General features: G+C 38.9%; 1 protein-coding gene across 5 annotated transcripts in view; it reads right to left on the minus strand.

Annotated features, from left to right (window-relative positions):
• Positions 1-13,081, minus strand: part of LDLRAD4 (low density lipoprotein receptor class A domain containing 4) — a 271,230-nt gene that overhangs the window by 224,538 nt on the left and 33,611 nt on the right. For all 5 annotated transcript variants that reach the window (XM_087931035.1, XM_087931032.1, XM_087931034.1 and 2 more), the window contains exon 2: positions 1,026-1,112. The gene's annotated coding sequence lies outside the window, so the exon portion shown is untranslated. The remainder of the gene's footprint in view (positions 1-1,025; positions 1,113-13,081) is intronic.

A 13,081-nucleotide genomic window follows, 5' to 3' on the forward strand; every position in this document is an offset into this window, starting at 1 on the left:
TTAGAGGCTGCCTGCGCTCTGCTCCAATCCCTGCTCCCTGATTGTTGCGTGGACGCGTGGTGTCACTGCTGCCTCGAGATCTTTGCAGCAGAGAACCAGTTTTAACCACCATAAACTGAGGTTTGTCAGTTTCATTACCTCAGGAACGCTACAGGAGGAAAGGAGATCCATGAGGTTCACAGCCCTGTAAGGTGGCCTTCCAATCCCCACATCCTGTACCTGCAGCCCTGAGACCAGGGAGACGAGTTTCACAGCCCTGTGTGATCACCCCAGACCAGTCCGTCATAAACATCGCAGGAGGACTGCACCACAACAACCAGACACAGTGCTCACGATAAGCAGCATCGGGTGGCTGTAAGTGCAATTAATACTAAAATCTGCATTTCTGTCTTTGTGGCTCTCCCCTCTTCTCTCCCATTGCAAAACGCTTGGATGTCTAGTCTGCAGCATTCAGCCCCTCTCCAGTCCCTCTAAGCTTTAATTGCCTCCATAGCACCTCTTGCAGTTCTTGCTTCTCACCATCCTCACAGAGCACCATGCAAACCCTCCCAAAAAAATCTCCAAAACACAAACCAAAAAACCCCCTTATTTTGGACATCATATTGACTTTAATTTCTTTCTCCTGGCAGGGTTCTTCTTCTGAGGCTGAAGATTTAGCAAATGCAATTCAGCAACAGAAAAGTCACTAAGGTAAATCATTATTTGTTTTTTGCTTTTTGAACTAATAAATATATTAAATATATTAAAAATATAACTCTCTCTTTATTAGGGCTGCAAATATTACCAAATTATTGATATTTCTTGAAGTGACACATGACCTGAGGAAGGCTACACTTTTTTCCGATTTTCGACACACCAAGCTGAAAAGGTTAGCCATCACTGTCTTAGGAGAAGAGACACTATTGATGATGGGGCAGAAAAATGTCACTGACAGAAATGCAGTCACAAAATAAAAAGAATAAGGTATTTTTTCCCCATAGAAAGTGATATATATACATATAAAACATGTAAATGATGTTACTCACCACAATTGATTCAGGAAACCACAGTACAGCTTTGAATTGTATTTAATTAATAATCATTGTCCTGTTCAGCCAGTAATTTCAGTTTTTCTATGGAGAGAAACAGACAAAAATTGTTTTAAATTTCCAAGAATTCTTCTCCAGCAAGACCTTGATGAACCTCTATTGTGATTTCAGTTGAAATATGGACTTTCAAGACAAATTAACAACTGCTTATATTCTCTACATAAGAGAATGTAAAGATCTACTTGACTTTCACTCATTATTATTAATTATAGTTATGTCATAATTGCTAAGAAGTAATTGTTTTCAGTATCTAAGTTTTTTAAATAAACAAGCTTACTAGTATTTTTAACTGTTTTTACATACATTCCAAAATTTTATGACATTTTGCATACAATAGTTTTTTATTATGTAGGAATGAAGAAGCAGGATAGAAACAGTATTGACGCTTTTGAACTTTGAATGTTGGACAAGACTCTTGGGAATACTTGGACAGCCAAGAAACCAAACAAGAGGATTATTGTATAAATCAACATAGAGTTCTAGCTCAAGGTACAAATGACCAAGCTCAAATTATCCTACTTTGGACACATTACAGACCTGTAATGTCTGCCTGTAATCTTCAACTTACAGCCATTCACTTAATGATTATTTGAAATTACAATGGCACTGGAAAATGTGGCTTATAACCAGTTCTTCAAATTATGAGTTTCACAGCATCTTAATGGTCAAGTGATCATGATTTGGGCACTTGGAAACCAGCATGTATTTACTATGGCTACAAAGTCCTATGGTCTTCCTGATCTTTCGTGGCTTCCAAAAAGCAAAATCAATGGGGGAAACTGGATTTATTTAACAACCATGGGAAAACGCACTCCAGAAATCAGGCAATTGTATCACGTAGCATTTTGGTCCCAACTGTGGTTGTACATTTAAGGACTACCTGTATGTAAAGACCTTGTTCTCTAAAGAAGGTGATAATGCTGGTAAAAATAGAAGAAAAGAGAAGATGACGATCAGCACAGACTCTATTGCAATGGTGATGGGTGTACCATTACAGATGGAAAACCAAGTTAGACAGATTGTTATGGAGAAAATCCATCTATGCAGTTGCTAAGAGTTAGTACATGATACTAACTCTTATGTACGTGATCTGTACATAATCAATGTACAGATATGTACGTGATAGTACATAATCCATCAACCATGCAAAGAAAAGTATAATAAATACTAAAGACTGGGAGAAAGGAAAGTATAATTAACAAATATATAAATAAAAATAGACTTAAAAATGCATCCCTCTCCTAAGCAATTGAACAATTCAAATTAATGTCTTTTAACATGTGCACCTTTCATACAATTTCAAACAACAGACTATATTTGTTGCTATTTACTATATATATTTTGAACCTGTCGGGATTGTTTTATTTGATTATATTAGAGAAATATTATTACATTCAAAGTACAAAGCTATTTGTGAGCATTTTCATCACATCTTTGCTTCAGCTGCCATTAGGGTTGTATAGCTTTCTCTCCATCTCTCTATACTTAGGCTTTGCCAGTATGTAGGATAAAACAACTTTCCAAGACTGAATAAGCCACCATCTGTCTGTTTTGCATGGTACTGTTTGCCATACAGGAGGCTGGTCCCTCAAAGCATGTTTCTACCATATGTCACCCTCAAGTGATCAGCCAGACATTTGAGGAAAAAAATGAACAAGTCTTACTGGAAATCCCTCTCTAGAATTCTAGAGAAAATTCTCAAGGCTGTGTTTGTCATATCCTGTTATCATCATGTGCCAGGAACTTTAGAGGTAAATCATCTAATAAAAACATTATATATAACATTTCCTAACAAAAATTCACAGAAGTCTATCATTTTAAAAGGCATGAACTAGTATAGGCAATTCTCATCTAGTTCAGGGTGCTATATTCCTCATTCTAAACTAGTGTATTAATATAAATCATCCAAATTAATTTTAAGCCCTTACAAACCTAGAAATTTCACATGCAGTAAACCTTTATTAATTTTATTATTTAGCAAATGCAATTAGAAATTGTTTTTCTCTTGACATTTACAATTATATATGCAAGGTTACTCCATTACTGCTTTCAGTTTTCTTTCCTAAGTGTAGAACTGAATTCATAAATTCAAATTCTTTCAAATAATAGCCAGATGATATTTGGCTTGCTTACAACTATGTGTTTTCTTAGATTACAAAGCATCCAAGTACAGGAAGTAATATTATTAGCTGCAAATTTTCACAATCTCTATTATTACTTTCAATTTTGTTTCATTCAATGCATACTTAAAGACAGCCATATGTCCATATTGAACAGTCACTTGTCCAGAATGATATATAGCTTCCTGCTTGGGTAGGAGGTTGAACTAGTCCCTTTCAACTCTACTATTCTATACAGAATGATCTGCATAGTTGTTGCTTCTGTATAATTAGAAATAGGACTGTTTGGCAAATTTGTCTATGTATCAGCTATCATATGCACAAAAAACAGGTGTACATATTTTACTATAGGATACATAATTTAAGATAAATCTTCCACAGCTCTGAGCTGCAATTAGAAGAGAAACAAATTAAAATTGAGTAATAACCAAGTAAATAAATAGTAAAATAAGAAAATAATCAAGCTAGATCATTTAATGCTAATACAATGACAACTAGGCCTTATTATGTAACACATTTCTTTAAACTATGATTTGTTGATTGGTTGGTTTTCTTTATTGGATTTTGAGGCTGCCCAACTCCAAAGACTCTGGACAGCTTGCCTTATTTGAAAGAATACGTAATATAAAAGAATCGTGACCATCTGAACAAAACCCCATCAATAGAACTCGGAAACACAAGAAAAATTGCCATAGATTCCATGGATAATTTAACGCCTAATTAAAGCTGGGTTTTATGAGATTTCTAGCACATTTAAAGAATGGGAGCTGTAGGTATCTTCATGAGGGCTGCTGTTCCAAAGACAGGGGCTACAACTTCATAATAATTTGTTCATAATATTGAACCTTTACTCAAATATTAGGATTTAGGAGATCCTGTAATGCTTAAACTAAGGATATGGAATATATTTTATGCAGTTGGGAACATTATTACTTCTAAAGAGTTAACTCTGGAATGAGTATCTGTAGAAAACTCTTTGCTTTATCTATAGAGCAGGAGTGGGATTCAACCAGTGTTACTACCAGTTTGGTGATTATGTTTTGTTGGTGATACAGTTCTGTGTCTGCTGCTCTTCAGAGCTACTGGTTCTATAGAGCCAGGCAGAATTGGTAGCATCCCACCCCTGTTATAGAGGACAAAACCAACACAACAAGAATTCTTTTGTTTTATTAAATTCTCATTCTGTAATCAGGGAGACAATTTTAATTTTACCATTTTGCAAAATAGCTGCTTTACTTCATGGTTTTATCAAAGTATAAATCAGCAGAAACATATTGTTAAAATCCATGTGCTGGAAAGGATGTGGATTGAAAACTAACATATAGTAAATATGGTTAGAATGTTTTTAGCATCCAGTTAGATCTATTCTCGGAGTCCAACATCTATAGCCTTACCTAGTAGGGGTGTTCTTGTGTTTTATTTCAAGATATCACAATAAAAATTAATTGACAGGGATGTGTGTGTGTGTGTGTGTGTGTGTGTGTGTGTGTATTGACTATATAACACACAGAGAGATAACATTCTTAACTGATTAGTTGCTACTATATTTTTTATTTGGTCAGATCAAATTTTAAATTACAGATGAAAACTAGATCACTTGTTGCTGATAATATTGGAAGTTCTTTATGGAATGTAGCTGTTTCTTAATACATTATAAGATGAGACTCATTGTATAATTGGCAATTCAATTATCTAAGCAGAAAAGACCAGAAAAGTTAGTATAAATGATTGTACATTAAAAGTACACCCACATACCATGACTCAAACACCAACACTAGATGGGAATTTATACTAAAGGAGAGAGAGAGTGAGTGTGAAGGCAAACCATTTAGGATTTTTAAGCCAGTCTTTCAAATTAAACAAAGCTAGTCCTACTTTTGGATTCCTCCTTTCACATTACATTGCAGGAATGATGCCATTCCTTCAGATCAAAGGAAAATAATCAATTTGAAGCCAAACCACTATCATGCTTGCTCTCCTCTCCTGTTGCTTTATCTTTATCTTTTCCCATAGGAAAATTCAAGTATATGTTTTGCCAAATTTTGTAAATGCCAAGTCCATTTAAAAGGAAAAGAAATGATGCTAATCACAGGGAACTTCTTACAAATATTTGCAAAGAAGACTTACAATCAAAATAATATAGGATAGGCTCATTCATCAAAATTATTTCAGAAGAACAATGCAACAGAGCACATGTAATAGCTACTAAATGTACAATCAAGGAGGAGAAAAATAGAAGACAAATGCAGCGGAGTATTACATTTCAACAGGAACTGCAAGATGACCATGAACAACAACACTGTTGTTTCCTAGCTTATTGAGGTAGATGTCATGTTATGGAAAAATCTTGAGCTTCAGAGAAAATCTATATGGGCAAACACTTCAATCTTTGCATATTATACAGGAAACAGGTCTTTTGCTTTCAATACTTCCTATGAAAACTACTCATCATTTTGGAATCAGGAATCTAGTTACAGAACCCAGATAATTGTTGAGGCAATATATGCTTAAAGAGCAACACAAGATGCCAATAAAATAACATCTGGCCTTCTAACGCTAAAGACTCATCAATCTGAATAGTTTATCAATGGCTCAGTGACCAGAACTTGCAGTCACCCAGTTTCTAGTCTGATGTCTTAACCATTACAACAAATTGGCTCTCTTTGGGAAGTTAGGGAAAAGCAAACTACATCAATTCGAAAGTATAATTATTTATGGTCTCATAAACATATACAGGTAGTCCTTCACTTACAACTAATAAGTTACAAAGAATACCCCTCCCCACCCCAAAAAGCTACCAGCTCTGGACATCAGACAGTTGTATACACAGATGCATCTGTGATCACATGACAGCATTTCAGGCAACCGGATCACCTTCACCGCTGGCTGCCACATTCCATGGTCATGACTATGGTTTACTAGTTGTTTTTCTGGTTTTCAGCCTTTTGGGCCAGTTCCTGGCAAAAAAATATCCATAGGGATACATGCATATGCTTAATAATCACTTCATTTCAGTAGTGGTATGCTTCCGGTTCAGCCCGGTTCACTTGAACCGGTAGTAAAAATCACTACCAGTTCGGTCCAACCAGTAGTAAAAAAGCAAGCCTCCAATCAGCTGAGAGGAGGGGAAAAAAGCCTCCCACAATCAGCTGAGAGGATAAAAGACCGAAAAGCTCATGGGAGGGTGGGAGAGTCACTTCTAGCTTTTCGTTTCTTCAAACTCTCAGCTGATTGGCTTGTTAGGTACACCACGTTAGGTGCGCACACACGCATGATCACCCACCAAACTAGTAGCGACTAAGGTAGGATCCCACTACTGCTTCATTTGCTTAACAGCTGCTGTAAAACAGGTCATGAAATGGTTGCATGCATGCCTTGACTAATGACCATCATAACCTATGACAGCACGTCCAGACTCCATTATGGCCATAAGTTGAGAACTACCTATAATGGGTATGTCTGTAGCTTAAAAATCAGATGCCAGCCTGAATTCCTTTTATCAATGCAATGTAAGCAAAGCTGATGTATACATCAAGCAATCAAAATAGGATCAGTAGAAAGCTTTTCAGAATTTCAGCCTTTCAGAATTAGCAAATAACTAAGTAAATATAAGCATAAATATAAATATGCATTATTTTTTTCTACTACATCAAGAATGAAGACAAGACGAAAGAGTATTTTTTGCACATAATGTGCCCAAGTGCTTAGAGCAAAAAGTCACTGAAAAATATTTGCTGTAGACAGTATTGTTAATATGGAAAGAAAATGGCAGCACTCAATTGCAGCTGCCTGACTGGTATGAACCAACTGTCAATGTTAAAAGTGTGTTGCCTATAAAAAGAAATCTCACTGTGTGTGTGTGCATATATATGCACAATCAATAAGGAGTAAATGCTGCAATGACAGGCATGTGTGTTAATACACCTACAGCATTGATTTAGTCGCTAGCCAAAATAAGAGCCAAAACATTCCCTCCTCCCATCTCTGTGGCTCCAAACTGTAACAGCAAGCAGTTAAACAACATGCTCTGTGGCCAGATGGCTTAAATAAAAAGAACACTTTTTGTTAATTAGGAAATAAATGAATCTGCTGTTAATACAACATGTTACAGTGCAGGAGAGCAGTTTAAACTTTTGATCTTTCCAACAAGCAAGAACACTGTTTCCATATGACGGTAGTAGAAGCTTTGTGAAATGTTCTCCAACCTCTTTCAGAAACTTACTGAATCAGTATTTTATAACTGTTTATTTCTTTACAAATGAAATTTTATGCCACATTTTACAATTTAGCCAAATACACTGATAGAATATTTGGTTTAAATGTTTTATTTTCACGGAATATGGCCAGTTCGAAAGAGTTTTTAAAAATGCAGTTCTATTCTTATGGTAAGCATGGTTGCTTTTAGTTGCTTTTGGGCTTAGGATGATCTGGGGCCACTGTGGTCCTGCTGGCTTGCAGCCAAAGGTTGAGCTGGACATATAAAGTACCTAACATTGGGGAGAAGGACAATTTATTCTGGAAATGACAGGTTGGGAGAAGCATTGAAGGCAGGTTTAAGACTTTAATGGAAGAGCAATTTACTGCATGCTTGATTGAAAGCCTAGATGATCAATTATATTAGTCTCAAGATATTGCTAGTAGAGGCCTAATTCATTTGTATTGAGATTATATTTATCCATAATTGGTGAGAGGTGACTGAGCGAACTGGCATGCATTACCTACCCTGCTGAATTGTGGCAGTGGATGCTGTCCGATTTGAGATTTAAGGTCTCAAATACCACATCCATAATATCAAGGTAGAAGCCTAGCCCTTGTTGATCCACTGAAACTGGCTGTATGGCCCTTATGTCCACAAGATATTAAATGGCCAATTTCATAAGGGCCTGTTTGGAACCATCCTGAGAAATAGGACAGCACACAAAAAATCTTGGGGATGATGAGAGGAACTCCAGTTGGAGACCCAACCTCACCGTCCTGAGCACCCAGGCGTCCAATGTTGACTCCTCCCATCTGGAGGCTAAGAAAGCCAAGTGACCTCCGATGTGGGGGGAGAATGGGCATTCACTTGGAGCAATGGAATGAATGACCTCTTCTTCCTCAAAAGGGCCATTTACCAGTAGTTTGTTGTTGCCTGCTCACAGCCTCTGGCCATTGTTCCTGGCAAGGAGGAAATGCTCTCTGACCCCTGGAGAAACAAGTGGTGAACTCGGGCCGGAAGGAGGAGGGTCGGTAGTACGGAGCGGGACAGTACTCCAACTTGTTTCCTGCAGAAGAGAGAACATTTTTCTTGTCCCTGGTTTCCACCAAGTATGACTCCAGGGTGTCACCAAGCAGTTCTCTACTGCACATGGGGCCGACGCCAACTTCCATTTTCAATGGGAATCAGACTGCCAATTTCGCAGCCAGAGGAGCCTCCTTGCCGCCACCAAGGATGCCATGCTTCCTCAGTGCCATGCACTTCAGGAAAACTTAGCTGAATTTAAAGTAGTATCTGCTGTAAATTCAGCTGCCGCGATGATCTTATTCAGCTCCTCATGTGATCTGAAATCGGTGGTAGGTAGTCTGTCTTGCAATTGGTACAACCAGCGCAGTGAAGCCCTCATAAAAAACGAAGCTGCTGTTGAGGTCTGGACAGCCCAAGCCTCTGCCTGGTGGGTACACTTGAGAGTTTGCTCCAACCTCTTGTCCTCCACCTTGAGGATATCTTCTGGTTCAGTGGGGGTGCCTGATGTAGAGAAAGAGGCTACCACCAGAAGGGACTAGGAGAGCATTGGCCAAGGAGGGGCCCATGTTGTAAAAACACCAGTCATGTGATGAAGGCCGAGGCCCTGCCCCAGGGGAGGCACACTACTCCTTTACTAAATCAAGGAATAACAGAGGGGATGGAAGAACCTCTGTGTCGACCAGTGGTTTTGAGAAAAGGGAGTCCCCATGGCTGGAAGTAACTGCTTGGGGTTTTGGAACCACCTCCTCCAGACTTAACTGGGCTGTGACTAAGGCCTTGTGTAAGAGCAGTTTAAACAAGGTTTAAAAACCTCTGCTGAGGGGGGTTGACCAGATCTAAGCCCCTCCTCTTCTGATGAGTTAGGATCCCTGATCTCATCTTCCTCCTCCTCTGACATGGAAGAGTGACTGTGTTCTGAAGGATTAGTGTAATCCCTCTCCTCATACTCGCCCCACTCAGATTGGGTAGATGGGCAACTGAACTGTTGCTGCCTGGGAAAACCCCTCTGAGATGGGACCCCTTGAGAGTAAGCAGGGAACAGGGACTAACCCCCCCAAGGGAAGGAGTAGCTTTTGGTATCCTTCAGCCAGATCCTGTCTGATGACCACAGAAACCATGTACATAATATCATCAGGTCTGCCACCTGTGGGAGGGTCCACTGGCCGCAGGCCTGCAGCAGTGGGAGTAAAGGTTGCTTCAGCCTAGGCCTGAGGCCTCCTTGAATCATCTGACCTAGGGTGTGGGAGGAACTTGGACCCCAGGCAGCCTGTCTGAAGTTGGGCCCAGACCTGCTTAAGTCCTGGGGCAAAAACTCTTCTTCCACCCCTTCTGGGGACCAAGCCTGAAGGTGGCTGTCAGAGCTAGTTTCAGCCTCCCCCGCCCTGGCCATAACCTCTGGGCAAACCTGAAATTCCCGATTGGGAGGATTGTTGCACCCGGTCCTCATCTGATCCAGGGTCTTAGCAAACTGTTTTTCTAAAGCAGCATGCCTACGTTTCTCAGCCCTGAGTTCAGACTTGGATGTCGTCTTGGGGGCTAAGGGCTTGGCCCTGATCTTTGCTGCAGCCTCCCACTTTGCTGACTGGCCTCTTTGTCTTCTTCTCTTCCTCATCTAGGCCTGAGAACCTTGTGCTTCTTCCAGGCCTGTGAGGTCCGACTGGGCCATTTCGTTCTCCATATTCACCAACAGAACCAACACAAGGGGTGCTGGGAGCTTCCCTTATGAGAAAGTCTCCTGTTGCATGGGCCAAGTGAGCAAATTCAGCCGTGAGGCCCCTTTTTGGTAATGGCTGCTCTTCCTCCAAAATGGCTGATCACCACTCAAAATTTCCGACTGCCACCCAAAATGGCCACCCGCCACATGTGCTGGCCCTAAAAGAGCTTCATTGCCTCACTTGCTCCTTAAGCGTTCTAGCAGCCCCGAGCAATCAACCAAACACTTATCTGCTATCAGCTGAGAGGTAGTGAAACAAAGCTCCAAAGGTCAGCTGTGAATAGTCTTTTGCAACATGAAAGGAACTGCATGAAGGGCTTGCAGAATGTTCCCTGGGCTTGCAGCTGCCTCGATGGCAGCACTAAAGCCTCGACGCTGCAGGAGGGTGGATCCTCCTGGCACAGTTCCACCGGAGCCCTGGGAGTTGTGTCAAAGTGTTAAAACTGCTTCTCTTCTGTTTTTGCTACTGATTGTTGCTTTCTTAGCTCACTTTCCTATCCAGAGACACTAGCTCTCAGACAAGAAACGGAGTCAAAAGCTGGAAAGCCAGCTAGGGACTGGCTTTTTATATAGTGGCAGACTCAGCTCTATGACATCAGAGGGAGGAATCATATCCCACTCCTGGACTCTTGGCACAGCGTGGATGAGAATGCCACGATTGTTTCCCTCTATAAATGCAAAGATAGAAAATTAATGAAAAAACTAAGAGAATTAGTTTGTTAAATGCTTCTTGGAAGGTATTTAGCAGAATTCTATTCAAAAGGTTCAACAGGTAACAATGAGCAAAATTTGGGGATCACATTATGGCTTTATGCTACGAAGGGACATGCAGGCTACATTTTAGCTTGTCAACAAGTCACTGTGAAATGTATGAAAGTGAGAAAAAAATTACATATTTGTTGATACACTAAAAGCATATGATAAAGCGAATAAACTTAAATTAATGGAGTGTTTTGCATGAATTGAAGGTTAGTTGCTGAATATGTAACAGTGGTATATATTTAGAAGTAAAGCATGTGTGAAAATAAATTGAATGCTTAGCAAATTTTCAACATTGAACACGAATTAGGAATAAGCATGTCTGATAACCCCTTCCTTGTTTGATGGATACATGAGTAAAGAAAAGATAAACTCTTTGGCAGCTGCCTGAACAAAAAGTTATTTTCCAAGTACAATATTCACCAAGTTCTGCTTGGCAATGTTTGTTGAGATGAAAGGGGAAGGGATACAGAGATTTCACCAAATGAGCCATTTTCAATTTAAATCCAAAATATCTTGATGCACATTAGGTGGAGTTTCTCTGATTTTCTTTCTCAAAACCTTTTTTCTGAACTTATTAAAAAAAAAACCTGATCTCTTTGCTGATAGTGAAGAAGTTTGCAGTTGGTTGTGCTATATAAATAGCTGTTGTATCTTTATCAATCTGGGAACCAGCTCTTACATCAGTGTTTCTGGTCTCTTAGACCTATGTTGGTTGAAGACACATATTGACATAGATGAAGTGGTGTTGTCTTAGATTAGAACTTGAATTATTTGCAGTTAGTGTTAAATTTTATGATGCAGTGAAGAGTATGGATCTGAAAATTACTGTGTCAAAGATCAAGGTGAATTTGAATGGGAAATGGGATAGATAGGTAGGTAGGTAGGTAGAAGATAGATAGATAGATAGATAGATAGATAGATAGATAGATAGATAGATAGATAGATAGATAGATAGATAGATAGATGATAGGTAGGTAGGTAGGTTTGTGTGTACATGTGTGATAGGAAAATGAAGACATTTTAAGTTTTGTGGATGCTGGCATAAAATAGGTAATGTAAGATTTGTTGTGAAGAATAAAAGTTTGTCAAAAGAAGGTTGCATGTAAAAATGTGAGTCTGTCTCCTTTTTTATATGCAAGAACTGGATATGTTAAGAAAAACCTAAAAAGTTGAATGCAGTGGAAATGATACAACAAAGAAAGAAAGTTAAACTCAAGAATTAATTAGTGCTGAATTAATGGGATAAAAGAATAACCAGTATAAAAGTAGTGCACTGAGATCAGTTGGCCATATAAAAAGATTAAAGGAGTAATAAATGGGTCAAAAAGAAAGTAAGTAGAAAACTAAGTCTTATATATAGTTCTTTGTAGAGTAATTTTCTCCTCCAGATGGAATCTTCCCAGTCAATCTGGGCAGACGGTTTTTCAGGATCCCACTTCCATGAGAAATGAAAGGGCTATGAATGTGAAAGCATGGCTTCTCTGAAGCAGCACTCATGCTGTTATTTGTCACAGACAAGATGTCAAGCTAAACACCCAGCCCGCAGTTTCATCATTCGGTTATCCATCCAATCTCATCAATTGATTACGACAGTAACACATGTCCCCTCCAGCTAAATGACAGCAAAACTGTGGGTTGTAATCAAAGGTCATCTTCTAAGGACATTGCCATTAAGAATTGCCTAGCATGGTAACCAGAACACCTCTAGCATAACTTCCAGCTGCTAGATGTTACTCTGATTTAGAAAATCAAAGGAGATAAGCATTAAAAGTAATAAGCAATAATACTCCCAAGGTACCAATTTATAAAAAAAAAAATTCTTCACTACAAAGCATGTACTAAATTCTTTACAGGTTTCAACTTCATTAAAATGTACATTAAATCTTTATGCCTCTAACACCTGTCATTATTAGAGACTACATGCTGTCATCGTACACTCTCATTGTACACTCAAAATGTGCAATGTTAAAAGAGCTAAAATTGAAACCTTCCAATTAGCTTCTAGTCACGACTTCAAGCATCTTGTATATGATTGCCCATTCAAATAAGCTTCTATATTAGCCAGGAGTGCTGCTCTTCAGAACATCTCAAATACTTTTCATCACAACTTCTTAACGAACTAGACTTGCATGACAATATGTTAGCAAAGTACTCAAAATAAACCACTGACAGA

The sequence above is a fragment of the Pseudonaja textilis genome, chromosome 3 (assembly GCF_049901715.1).
Source record: "Pseudonaja textilis isolate UNSWEBS1 chromosome 3, rPseTex1.2, whole genome shotgun sequence".
NCBI classification, from domain to species: Eukaryota; Metazoa; Chordata; class Lepidosauria; order Squamata; family Elapidae; genus Pseudonaja; species Pseudonaja textilis.